General features: G+C 34.8%; 1 long non-coding RNA gene across 1 annotated transcript; it reads left to right on the top strand.

Annotated features, from left to right (window-relative positions):
- Window positions 1-3428: 3428 nt before the first annotated feature.
- LOC121397031 lies at window positions 3429-6258 on the top strand. Its single transcript, XR_005963366.1, has 2 exons — window positions 3429-3503; window positions 6020-6258. It is a non-coding gene; the product is annotated as an uncharacterized LOC121397031 (long non-coding RNA).
- The last annotated feature ends 7813 nt before the right edge of the window (window positions 6259-14071 follow it).

Genomic DNA, 14071 nt, shown 5'->3' with positions numbered 1-14071 from the left:
TTAGTTCCTTGCATTGATTTATACATTTTTTATACTGATGTTTATAAAATATATTTATGTTTCCAAAATATATTCTGAGCTTATGGTCAAGATTTTTGTATAGTTTCTTGAATAATCAATCTATAGTATTTTTCATATCAGAGCTAGGGGTTTGCCAATGCATTGACAGACAATTAAAAACTATCATTATGTTTTGTCACATATACCGTTAATACTTACAATTGTGCTAAAAAAAATATATTTTGGGGTCTGTACTATATTTAAATCTTTTATTTGTAACTTGCAATCTTTATTGAGTCATTTTTGATATTACATTTCAAGGAAAGGTGTAGAAGTAAAAATAGAAAGACAGTTTTATAGAAGTATGTTGATCACAACAAGTGTGTTGTACAGGTATGGGACCAGTTATCCAGAATGCTTGGGACCTCGGGTTTTCTTAATAAGGGATCTTTCCATAATTTGGATTTACATACAAATCATTTAAACATTAAATAAATCCAATAGGATTGATTTGCCTCCAGTAAATTATATCTTTATTATATAATTATATCTTAGCTTAGATCCAGTAAGGTACTTTTTTATTTTTACAGGGAAAAGGGAAATATAGTTCAACATATATTGAGAAAGAAAAAGGAACAATCAGGGCACCAACCATGCAGTAGGGAAAGTTAGTTGTAATAGAGAGGTGGTTCAGGAAGGAAAAGATATGAACCAAATGTTGAGTTATTGAGCTGTTTTATTTTGTAGGAAGGATATTCTGAATGCGAAGAGTTATTATCATTCACCATTTTTAGGATTTCAGAAATAATCTATCTAGCTAACTATTTCCATTTAGAGGCAATTGTAAGCACCTGTTTTGTGTGTGTTTTAGTAAAGGGTTTTCCCAAAAGAAAAGTTGATATATCTTTGGGGACTGGGTGTCTTAAGAGGTGGCTCATTAGTGCATCTATTTCAGTCGATATTGGTTGAATGAGTGGGCAGTTCCTCCAGTAGGTAGGAGGGCAGTTTGGAAATAGTTTGAGTATGATACCAAAATATGAGCAGTTTATAGATGTTTTCTTAGCATTGTGTCATATACCGTAGATTTCCAGGCTGGATTAGAAAGAGGTTGTTGTAAAATGGAGTCCCACTTGATCATATAAGAGTGACAAGGTTCTGTACAGGGCTGAACCAACTGTTTATATATAGCAGAAATCACGCCTTTTTAGTAGTAGCCTGTTTCTTGCCAAAACTTCAAAAGTTGAGGGTGGATTAGTTGTTCCTGCTTTAAAGAAGGGGTCATATAGTGGCAAAGCTGAAGAAATGTAAAAATAAAACAAACATTTTTTTGTTGAAAATTTTGCCTTTATTTTTGAAAATAAGAATAGTTCAGATCAGTGGATCGATTATGTCTCGATTATGTTTCCTATAGGAAACATTCCAAGCTGATACAAGAGAATTCTCTAATGAGAATGTAAATTATTGCGATCGTTTATTACAATTATTACATTGCAATCAAACTTCAGAAAGGATATATACTGTTGTTTAAGCAGAGAATAAAAAATATTGAATTTCTTTGGCAAGTATCATATGAAACACAAAAAAAAGAGAATCAAGCGTGAATGGATCAGACAGGTTTCACATTGGAAAATAATCTTGTATCAATTGGAACACTGACCTTGGAGGACTACATCACTGTTGTTGAGGGACTACATCTCCCATCATACTTTAAACAATGATAATTTGCTGGACATATGGGTATATTCTATAACTTGTTGCAGAGTGGATTTGTGTCAGTTAACCCAGATCAGGTTCTGGTCAATGTCTGCTTTAAGAGACAAATAAATAAAGTTATCAGTGGCAGCTCAAGACCTAACATAATGTTTAAAAACAGAAGATGTATACAGTTTATGCAATACAGAGTAAGGGGCCGATTCATCAAGCTCGAGTGAAGGATTCGAAGTAAAAAAACTTCGAATTTCGAAGTGTTTTTTGGGCTACTTCGACCATCGAATGGGCTACTTCGACCTTCGACTACGACTTCGAATCGAAGGATTCGAACTAAAAATCGTTCGACTATTCGACCATTCGAAAGTCGAAGTACTGTCTCTTTAAAAAAAACTTCAACCCCCTAGTTCGCCACCTTAAAGCTACCGAACTCAATGTTAGCCTATGGGGAAGGTCCACATAGGCTTGCCTAAGTTTTTTTGATCGAAGGATATTCCTTCGATCGTTGGATTAAAATCCTTCGAATCGTTCGATTCGAAGGATTTAATCGTTTGATCTAAGGAATAATCCTTCGATCGTTCGATCGTAGCATTTGCGCTAAATCCTTCGACTTCGATATTCGAAGTCGAAGGATTTCAATTCCTAGTCGAATATCGAGGGTTAATTAAACCTCGATATTCGACCCTTGATGAATCGCCCCCTAACAGTCTCATTTGTCACTGTTCATATTACTGTTTAATATGATGTATGTATTAAAATGTGAATATATATTGTAGTTTGTCTATATTTCCTTTTTTATTTATTTAATCTATTATCTTCTCTCATATACTCAAAAAAAATAATTATATATATATATATATATATATATATATATATATATATATATATATATATATATATATATATATATATATATATATATATATATATATATATATACATATACATATACACACACACATACATATTTAAGGAATGGTACATGTACTTTACATTTTATATTCCCCTTTATAAAGTGACTTTATCCTGAAGAGACAATGTATCCTTTGTGTCCTTTTATTTCCAGACTTTATATTGGCATTAAAAGTATGCTCTGACTTTTAAGCTGTCTATCCAAAGCAGTTTGCTCTATGTCAAAAATTAGTAAACATCAAATTAGCTTTCGTGGTGTACTGATTTGCAGTGATGGCAGCAGAATTGGTTTGAGCTCTAAACGCACTGATTAAACACGCAACCATGCCAAAATCGTCCTCCCCTCTGCTTCTCTCTACCCCTTAGTCCCAAATGCTCCAACACAGCCAGCAGCAGCAATTATTCTGATGACATGAAACGGAAACCAAATACAGCACACATTGCTGCTAAATTAAAAGCCTTAGGACATACCTTTGCAGCTTGTATAAGTAAATTAAATAATCTTCCTATCAAGAAAAGTGATCACTAGCACTGAAAGACTAGTCATTTCTTTCCTACTAATCACTACTTTTCAGTATCAGTAAAGTCACAGATTAGCTTCTGAATGATAAGGAAAACAAAGAAATCTTTGTTAAAAGCTACAATACAGCTATTTAAATGTTTTTTGCATACCTTGCAACATCACAGGATCTAAAACTATATTGACATTTCCCTGTAGAAGCTAAGAAAACCCTTCTCTATAAAATCAAGTTATTTATTAATTTTTTTTTACCCATATATATCCTCTCTCTATATTTCTTTCTTTGTACCAGGGATGTTGCCATGTGACCTGCCAGAGGATGCTAGAACTTCTATTTCCAGAGTTACAACTGGAAGATCATAGGGTAAACATCCTTCTTTTATCTTCTTTAGTACAGTTCTCCATAGAATTTATAATCAGTTGTGGTGATGCCTTGGATTTTAAGATGCCCATACACATTAACATCCACTTATTTGGCGAGGTTGCCATACCAGCAGATATTTACCCGATTTTTTCAACTATATGCTGGGCCAAATTGTATCTGGTCCTTGGTGTGAAACGGCCTACTTGGCAGCTTAAATAGGTTCATGTACGGCCAGATTTCCCCTCTCTTGGTTTATACTATGCCATGAGTTACTGGCAACACTAGATAAGCCATGATCAAAAGACAAGCCTGCATTGAACACATTTAGAAATGGTATATGTCCCCTTTAATGAGATAATATAGGGTTTTGCTTCCGAGTTATGTAGAAAGCTACATTTCTGCATACAGAAAGAATCAGTGATTGTATAACTTCATGAGACATAGCCAGTGGTTAGGTTTTAAAAGAGGAATTTGCCCTGTCGGGAATGGTATAATTCTATGGCCATATGGTAATGCTAGAAATCGAATATTTGTGAATCAAGTGCATCAACGAGAATGCATTAAAGAGATCTTAATTTACTTAAAAGTCAGTGATTTGAAAGCGGAAGCGAGGGGTGGGCTCACAGATTCAGAGGGTACACGATGCCACACAGACACAGACAACGGTTCTTACCCAGCAGTGCAGTTTACTGAACAATAATAAACGATAAATAGCTGGGCATGTATAAACAGTCAGATAACAAGGTATAAATCACACAATAACAGTAAGATTGCCTAACCTAAAACTAGCTCCTGCTAAATATTCCCCCACAGTCCGCGAAGCAGCCTGGCTGCCCCTAAATGTTCCTTCCCGGTCTTTGTCTTTGGGGTGCACCCTTAAGTATTGCGCAATACTATTTGTAATCCACAGGTAATGTGTCCTTCTCTTTACACGAGGCTTCCCTGTATGCAGTTCCAAGCCCAGCGAAGTATGTCTCTAGCAATGTACTGTAATATACAAAATGTCACTGGTATGCACTATGATGCAGCAAGGCTGCGCTTACAGTTCCTTGGGTGCTTTAAGCAAGCTTTCCATGCTTCCTTCTGAATCCACAGGTCTTTCCACGGCCAAAACCACACAGACAGGAAACTCTGGATCATTCACTGCAAAACTGTCCTTAGGTGCTGCAGAAGGGAGCCCCACATCACTTCCTGTTCCTCTCAGGACTCCACCTCCTTAGATAATCTGTGATGCATTAATCGAACTTGTTCATACAACCACAAACCTGTAATTACAGTTCAGTAGCACACTTGTGGGGTTCAGATCACTCCCCTAAATTAGCCTTATTCACGTTTTGAGAGGTGAATAAATATAAACTTTCATTACTATACACAGCATTGTATTATTCCATTTCCTTTGCTGCCACCTACTGACTAGTACAGGTAATTAAATACAAATATATTGTAGAACATGGCTTCATACCCTTACAGATTCAAGAGGCAACTCACCTAGAAATTAATTTTGAGTATTATAAATAGTGATGGGCGAATCTGAGCCGATTCGCCTTGGCAAATAATTCACTAAACAGCGAAAAAAATTCATGACACTGCAAAAATTGGCGAAACGCATTAAAGTCAATGGGCCACAAAATAATTTTGACGCACAACAATTTATGACGCTAACGTCAATTTTTATACGCGTCCAAAGTCAACGGGTGTCCGAATAATTTTGACAAGCGACAATATTTGACTAAACTTCCTTTTAATTCTTTTTTTTGTTTACTTAACTTCCTTTTAATTCTGCCTTCCTACCATATCATATAAAAAAAGAGCCTCTGATGCAAGTGAGAAATTACTGGTGGCTCAATTCTACCAAACATTTGTCTTCAGTGGTCACTGTTATTAGATTCATTGGATGAGGTTTCATCATCAGCAACAATGGCTCATCCTATATATAGCAATAACACAAATATGCTAATAAATAAGACTTCTGTTCTGAATAACCAGATTTCACATGTTTTGCTGCTTAGAGAAAATTAAAAGTCTATTAATATACTGATTTTTCTTTTAACCACTTGGTAGCAAAGCATGTTTTATTACCTAAATTGGTGCCCCCTCGAATACAAATGATCGTGTATATTTGTGATGCTCATACAGATATTTAAAGGACAGATTTATTGAAGTTTGTGTTGTATTTAACCTGAGAAATTCTAGGTTTTGATGGTATTTTTCAGAACAAAAAAATTGAAACATTTCTGAGTTTTTGAAAGCTTTTGATAAATAACCTCCTAAATGTTTGAGAACTGTTTGTATGAACAGGGTATGTTACCTTGAATATAATCTCATTGCTGAATCTGTTACATCTCTAATTATATTTTTAGTCAATTTCTTAGAGAACCAAATAATTTAGATCCCCTTTAAGACAGACAGACTTATCAATAAACATGGCAACATGCATGAAATTGTTTCCTTTAATTTGTAACATTTCTGCAGTGCATAACTAATGTTTGATATCCTTTTTGTGATTTTGTTCCCAGTTCACTTCAGTCGCCATACTGACCATGTTGTTCAGCCTGTTGGGAAATAGACTTTCTTGCATATGGAAATGACAGCACTTGTCTGAAGTCGAGCTAAGCCTTTACTTCTGCACAAGGCAAAATAAATCACACAAGAATCATTAATGTATGTTTAAAACCTAACAGACAACAGAAGACTCAGAATTGGTACAAATAAAAGTCTAATCTATAATCAAGACTCTCACATTTACAAAAGAAAGAATTTCCATTCTTCTTTATTTCAAAGCTTAAATGACTACAATGATGTTTGTAAGAAAATTGTTATAAAATAAAAAAACAATACATTTCATAAATCATAGTATTTTTTGTTGTTATTTCTTGTGTAGGAGTTTTCTTCTCCGCTTGGCATAGTAAGATGGGAATCTATCACAAAACTGTATTTACTTCTATTTACAAGGAACACGTTCATTTATCAGAGTGTGTATGCGAGCAATGGGAAAATGTCTATTTACCTTCAAAAGTACCTGCACAGACTTTCTGCACATCATTTGCATTATATCTTTTTTCCCTTTTACATGGGAAAAACTGTCGCTATAAAGCTAGCGCTCAGGGATAGGAAAATGATGACAGGAGCCATATGGGGATCAGAAACTAGCTACGGCAAAATGCAATTTAAAGTTATTGTAACTTCAATTGATGTGATGCTATAGTTGATCTATTCTGCCTGATTGAAGAATAAATTACATTATGAATGGTGACATCAAATTCTATCAAGTTATATGTCCAAACCAATTGCCATGCAACTGTGAAATCACAGTAAAGGGTTTTAATCAAAGTCTCTAACATGAGCCAGTCGGAAGAAAGAAAATTCCTCTATAAAATTTTCTTTTCATTGGTATTGCAGCATAATCTAGTAGAATATGTATGCTACATTGCCATGTTTTTCCTGTTCTATTGACACTATAAGAGTTTATATAACTATGTGTACGAATCAATGCTTATCTGCAGAACACATTTGCTAGAAATTCTGTAAAGCCTATAGCAAATCTGGTGTTTTATTTGGGGTTATCAATTAGTAGCAAACCACTGGGGCTTACTACGATTAGTCCCCAAGTTAACACTGGCTGTTATGTAAAATTGCTGAATTTCCTATCCATTAATTTGTACTTAGCTTGCTTTTTGCCTTTCAATATTTTACAGAATAAAGAAAATGGAAACCCAGTGAGTCCTAACATTTGAGGGGTTATTTAATAAAATATGAATTTATATATTTTTATTTTAAAAAACCACAACCAAACTCTCATGCTCTATTTGACCTTATTTATCAATAAAATAACCCAATAAAATAACCCAAATTAATCGATAAAATCGAGCAAAACCCCAAATCACTGATTTTTAGGGTTTTTTTCCCCGAATCACTCAATTTTTTAAAGTTTTTTCCAGAAAAGCCAAAAATTTTTGGCAAGGTGCCTGTCCCATTGACTTATACAGGACCCTGACAGGTCTGAGATGGTGGATTATTAAATTCTTGCTTTTTGCAGCATTGGGGTATAATAAATCTTGAAAAATTCAAGTTTGTTTATCTCTGAAAATTCAAGCTTTGCTCCAAAAGCCAAGCCCAAAAAATATGTGGTTTAATAAATAACGCTTTGATCTATTTTGATCTATTTGAAACATACAAAGTAAGTATAAAATATAATATTTATATTTATTTTATATGGGCAGTATACAAACCCTCTGTCTACTAGGAAAGCATAATTTACCTTCTAAAAAGGAAACATTATGATTACGTTTAAGGTTAAAGTTGCCACTTTTTGTCCTTTTCACTTTGAACATTTCAAAATGTTTTGGGTGCAAATCTTTTTATTTCTATTGTTTTCAAAGGGACACAACAATAAATTTAAAAAAAAATTCTTGTTTTTACCGGCTTCTAAAACTTGACCAGTTTAAGAACAAGTAAATGGCAGAGGTTCGTTGAGCCATTTGGAGATGTTTATAGCCTTCACGTTTTTTTTTCGGGACAAAAACAAAATTCGGATGAATCAAATATGATTAGAATTTTTGGGTCAGAACGTTCTAATTTTTTTTTTAAATAACCTCCCAGTCGAACTGCGAGTATATTCGAATACACATTTATTCACATAAATGCAAAATTTGACCTTTGATAAATGGGCCTCCCAGGGGCAGATTTATCAAAATGTGAGTTTAGGACTTAATACATAAAAACTCACCCACGTTCTGTTAATTCCTGTGGCATATTTAGAACCTTATTTATGAAATGGTGGTGGTAGCTTTCACCCATAGATAAATACAATTCTAAAAGTCCCATAGGAATGAATACAACGTGGGTGAGTTTTTATTTATTAAGCTAAAAGCTTACATTTTGATATATCTGCCCTTTAGCATGAGCTTAGTAAAAATACATACTTTCATCTCTTGTATCTCCAGAATAGACTGGATACATACTTCCTCCAAACTAAAACAAGAAAACCTCTTTGGAAAGCTTGAAGGATTCAAATTAGAAACAGGTAAACTTTGTTTTTTCTATGTGTGCTTCTTCATGGAGCTTCAACACACAGTTGCCTTTCCAAAACTCTTGATACAAAGCAGTCTTATGCAGATACTGGACAGATAATAGCTGCAGAATACGCAATTCAGCAATTATATTAAAGCCTAATTATTGCATTAAAATCTTTTTTATAATCCCATTAGTATATAGATCTATTGGATATAAATGCATATAACTGTTACATGTACACTGTTCTGTTCTCTAAATAAAACGAATGTCTTGTTTACTGGGTTTTTTTTCTAAGTAAAAGAGTTTGTGACATTATATACCATGAAAATGTCATGCCGTCAATGTTATATCATGATAATTAAGCTTCTGTTTGTATGTATTTAGTCTAGGCATAAATAACATGGTAAGTAATCCCAAATGATATGATAATGATAATTATGTAGCCTTTGTTCGCATGTGCTGTGTGAATGTGCCATTTGTAACATTGCCATCTAATTGTTCCTTCATGCAATGTGTAAATGTTAAAAGCTTCATGATATGGGATTCCCTTATACACTGCATTTTCAATTAAATGACTGCATAGTATGCTGCGGTCATGAATATATTAAGCTTAAAAGCCACAAATTATTTTCAAGGCTAGCTTATATAGGGGCAAATAACTATATAGGCCACATGTAAATAAAGTCCATAATTATATCATTTTTCATTCAGGTTACAACAAATCGTAACGCCCTCTAAAATTTTGTTGTACTCCGAGGGGAAGATTTATTAAAGATCAAATTGGAAATTCAAATTCAAATTTTCAAACTTTTTTTTTTTGGTCAAAACTCACTTTGAATTTCGAAATTTATCAAACCTTTACCCTGGGGATAATTTGACTATTCACCACCTAAAACCTGACGAGTTCATGTATAAGTCAGTGGGAGAGGTCCAGTACCTATTTGAAGATGTTAAAAAGCCTTCAGAGAAAAAACTCAGAGTTTAGTCGAATTTGAATCGAATTTGATACAGGTTTTCGAGTTTGTAAAATTTGTTCGAGTTTTAGATATTTAATTTTATTCCTAAATAACCTCCAAATCGAATTTCAAGTAAAATCAAATTTATTAGAGTTAAAAAACTCAAATGAATTTGAAATTTGATCTTTGATAAACGGGCCTCCATATGTAGAGATGCATATGTAGTTATCTTAAACACTGGGATAATTTATCAAAGGTCGAATTTCGAATTCATGTGAATTTTTAATTATTCTAATAAGTTTGAATATACTCGAAATTCGATTGGGAGGTCTAAAACACGAACTAAGTTTACCAACTCGAAAACACGAATCAAATTTGAATTGAATTTGACTAAACTCGAATCGAGTTTTTTTTTTTTCAAAAAAATTTGAATGTCAGGAAGACTTAACATTTTCAAATGGGTCACTGGACCTTTCCTATTGACTTATACATGAACTCAACAGGTTTTAGGTGGCGAATAGTCAAATCTGAATTATTCCCAGGGTAAAGGCTTGATAAAACTCAAATTTTGAGATTTGACCAGAAAAACAACTTGAAAATGTGAATTCGAATTTGATAACAATTCAATAACAATTCGATAACTGATGAGCAGAAACCATCGTACAGATGGCACATGTGTTACCGAAAGTGCTTGTGCCCTTCTGGTTGAGGAAAACTAGAATTTCTATCTTACTTGTACAACGCGAACATAACCACAGTGGCAAATTGTTTGTAGTGCATATAAAGGCACAGCACATTGGATTATGGGAGGGAAAGTAGAAGAGACTGCCTCATACTGCCAATACTACACTCATTTTAAATTTGTGTCTATATTTTAATTATCCTACATTTCCAAACATCCTCATCACCAGATTTCTTTATTCCTACCCCCAAATCAAGTAGAGACAACTGATATCAACAGAGGACGTAGATAGTCATTCACCAGGCATTCAAGGAGGGTTGTATTTCATGTTCCTAAACAATTAGGTTGTATATGTTCCAAGGATATATAAGGTAGTAAATACATTTTTCTGGTGGGACTGTTCTTGTGTGTGGAATTTTGTGCAATAGTGCTTTTAACAGAAGTGCATGTTCTGAAACCCAACAACATACGCATCTCAGTAATGTTCCTATACTAGATGATTGTCAGCAGTGGAACAACAATTTATTCATAGTGTTTCCCCTACCTAGGAGGCACATTGTATTTCGGAAATAGAAATAACAGAGATGAATAAGTTTGTGGATATTAAGAGATCCATTAAAAAAAAATCTAGCTGCATTAATCCCAGCAATATATTCTCTATCATTGTGATAATTTACAGCACTTAATCCCTGAGATATACAATTATATCACACAAAGCATTTATTCCTGAGAAATATAATTATCTTGCACGAAGCATCTTACATTAAAATGCTATACATTATTCTGTCATCATGTATGCACTGAGTTTGACACCCCTACTGAGAAAGACACTTTGTAATGAAACTGTACAATTTACACCTTTTTCCAACTTTTTTTGCTAATGAGAGACATTGATGTCTATTAATTTAGTAATGCCAGAGCAACCTACAGCCCATAATTCTCCATAGGAGAAACATTTTTGACCTGCTTTGCTGTTTTTAATTAAACAAGACTTGTGCATGAGGCCTTATAATTATCAAGATGTATTCTTACTGCACTTAGAAAGCAATGTTGTCATGGTATAGCAGTGATCAATAAGAATCCAATGTTGGTGATCAGTAGGACTTATTTATGGTGCTGTATTATTCCCTATTTTCGTTTTGACTTCACTTATGTACCAAAGATTCATCTGTCGGTTCTGGCGTGAAATATATGTTGGTAATACTAGGTGATTCAAAAGTGGACAGGTCAGGGATGGAATTTTGGTTTTATGCTGCATTAAAGCAAGAGTTGACTGAAGACATTCTGTTATAATCTATACTGTATTTTGTCATTTGATAAGTCAACAGAGAAACAAAGAAGACCACTAGAGGCACCTTCCCAAGAATAGCCTTTTAAAAGCAAATTTAGAACAAGCTATTAGTTACTTTTTTAAGAAAAGGAATTCTGTGAATAACAGCACCATTTTAATCTTCCTTTTTCCACAAATGTGCATGATGATGGCAATTTTGAAAACATTTACACTATATACAATATGGCTGTAGCTTATACACTCTTTATAGTTTTCTTGAGTTTAAATCAAAATTGTGGGTGAAATATTAAAATTGAATATATATATTTAAAAAACAATTTCAGAAATTAAGAAGTTCTGTCCTTGTTTCTCAACACACAGGTATCTAGAAAAATTCAGTTTTTTTGGAGATTTCCTTAATTGATTAGGGAAGACAGATTACATATATACATCAAAGTAATAGAAAACATAAAACACATACCAATACATTCCCTGTAATAGAAAAACACCCAATATATATATATATATATATATATATATATATATATATATATATATATATATATATATATATATATATATATATATATATCGTATATACTCGTGTATAAGCCGACCCGTGTATAAGCCGAGGTACCTAATTTTACATACAAAAACTGGGAAAACTTATTGACTCGCGTATAAGCCTAGGGTGAGAAATGCAGCAGCTACTGGTAAGTTTGCGCATTCTTCTAATTATAATAAGCCCTTCCCTCGTGTCACTCACGTCCCTCAAATCGATTTACCCAGAGAGGGGAGGGAGCTGTGGATCTGTTTAAGATCAGGAGCGCTGAGGTGCTCACTGTTTTAACACTGCGAAGGGGGAGAATGCTGCAAGCACGATCATCTATATAGACCAGCTTGGGCATTACACACAAGTAAATCCAAGTAAAATATGCCTTGTAATTTTAAGTTCACACAGCCCCAAAATAATGTTGGCCAATGAGCTGAAGACCAGCCAACAACTCCATAAATTCTGTTGCTTACACCCTTCAAGGACTGGCTTGAGCAAAGAGGGAAAACAGGAGTAACCCTGTGAAAGCTGAGACAGCTGGCTGGGCTGGCAAATCTATGCACATAACCATCACCTGTGTGAGATCTGAAGCACATACCTTCCGGTGGCGAAGTTTCGATCTTTCAGAGTAAAGGAAGCGCGCCCGTGAGGGTGGAGCAGTGCAGCCTAAGCGCGTTCCTTGCTGCCGGGAACACGCACACGGTTTATTCGCGCTTCCTGGCCAATGACAATGACTTTGCTCGAGCAAAGAGGGAAAACAGGAGTAACCCTGTGAAAGCTGAGACAGCTGGCTGGGCTGGCAAATCTATGCACATAACCATCACCTGTGTGAGATCTGAAGCACATACCTTCCGGTGGCGAAGTTTCGATCTTTCAGAGTAAAGGAAGCGCGCCCGTGAGGGTGGAGCAGTGCAGCCTAAGCGCGTTCCTTGCTGCCGGGAACACGCACGCGGTTTATTCGCGCTTCCTGGCCAATGACACGCCCCTCTGTTCCAATAGCGGTCTAGGGCGCCTCAATATGTTTCCAGAGCTGTGGCTGTATAGTTGCTAACTATAGTGTGTGGCATCGCATCAAATAGGTACCGGTAATATTTTTTTAAATGACCCGCGTATAAGCCGAGGCAGCGTTTTTCAGCTTATTTTGGGTGCTGAAAAACTCGGCTTATACGCGAGTATATACGGTATATATATATATATTGATCCATATAAAGATAGCTAGAGAAGTTAGAAAATTAGATACACTGTATCACAAAACCCCAAAACAATATCAGCAACGTCTTCAAAACAATATGATAACAAATACACGTGGGTGTACAGAAAGACACAGACACCACATGTTCCATAATGTAAGCTTCTCAGTGGACTTCTGGTTTGTTAGTCAAAGCCAACAGTTAAAATGTATATTCAGTACAAGCACTATTCATTGAAACAATGTTGAAATAGGGTTATACTGTTCCTTTAAGCCATTAGGAAAGGCTGGGCCGGAACTAGGGGTAGGCAGAATAGGCACCTGCCTTGGACCCAACATTGGGATGGCATTAGGCATATACCTCTACCATCAACTACCCCTCATCCAGGCCTTTGTCTTCCCACTGTATGGTCTTCTTGTAGCTCCCCTAGTCTCTCCTTTAATGCATTCACATGCATGCTCTAGTTTGGGGATGGACAAGGTGGTCGGCCGGCTGTGTTGTCCCTGAGGAAAGGTTTGACAAATTACCATTCTTTACCATAAAAGCTATATGATCAATTTACAAGGAGTGCAACAAGATACTGGCTATATTATAAAGGAGACAGTGAAACTGTACCCTATTATAAAGCATTGTTAAGACATATAACAGTATCAAGTAGGCATTTATTACTTTTTTTTTTTTTACCTTGTGTGGATTTTTTTCCATGAGTATGTTTTTATAATAAAAAAAAATGTAAATCTTGCCAACTAATACCTTGTGAACTTTTTATTTTTTGAAAAAAAAACATGCTCATGGAAAAAAATACAAATGAATAAAAACCAATGCAATAAGATAAAGATCTCTCTTGCATTTTCTTACAAAAATTACAACAAGCCTGATAACCAGTGGATAAGTCTGCCTCTAC

Source organism: Xenopus laevis, chromosome 8L (genome assembly GCF_017654675.1).
Source record: "Xenopus laevis strain J_2021 chromosome 8L, Xenopus_laevis_v10.1, whole genome shotgun sequence".
In the NCBI taxonomy this organism is placed as follows: Eukaryota; Metazoa; Chordata; class Amphibia; order Anura; family Pipidae; genus Xenopus; species Xenopus laevis.
Note: the sequence above shows the minus strand (reverse complement) of the source record. Positions and strands in the feature narration are given on the sequence as shown.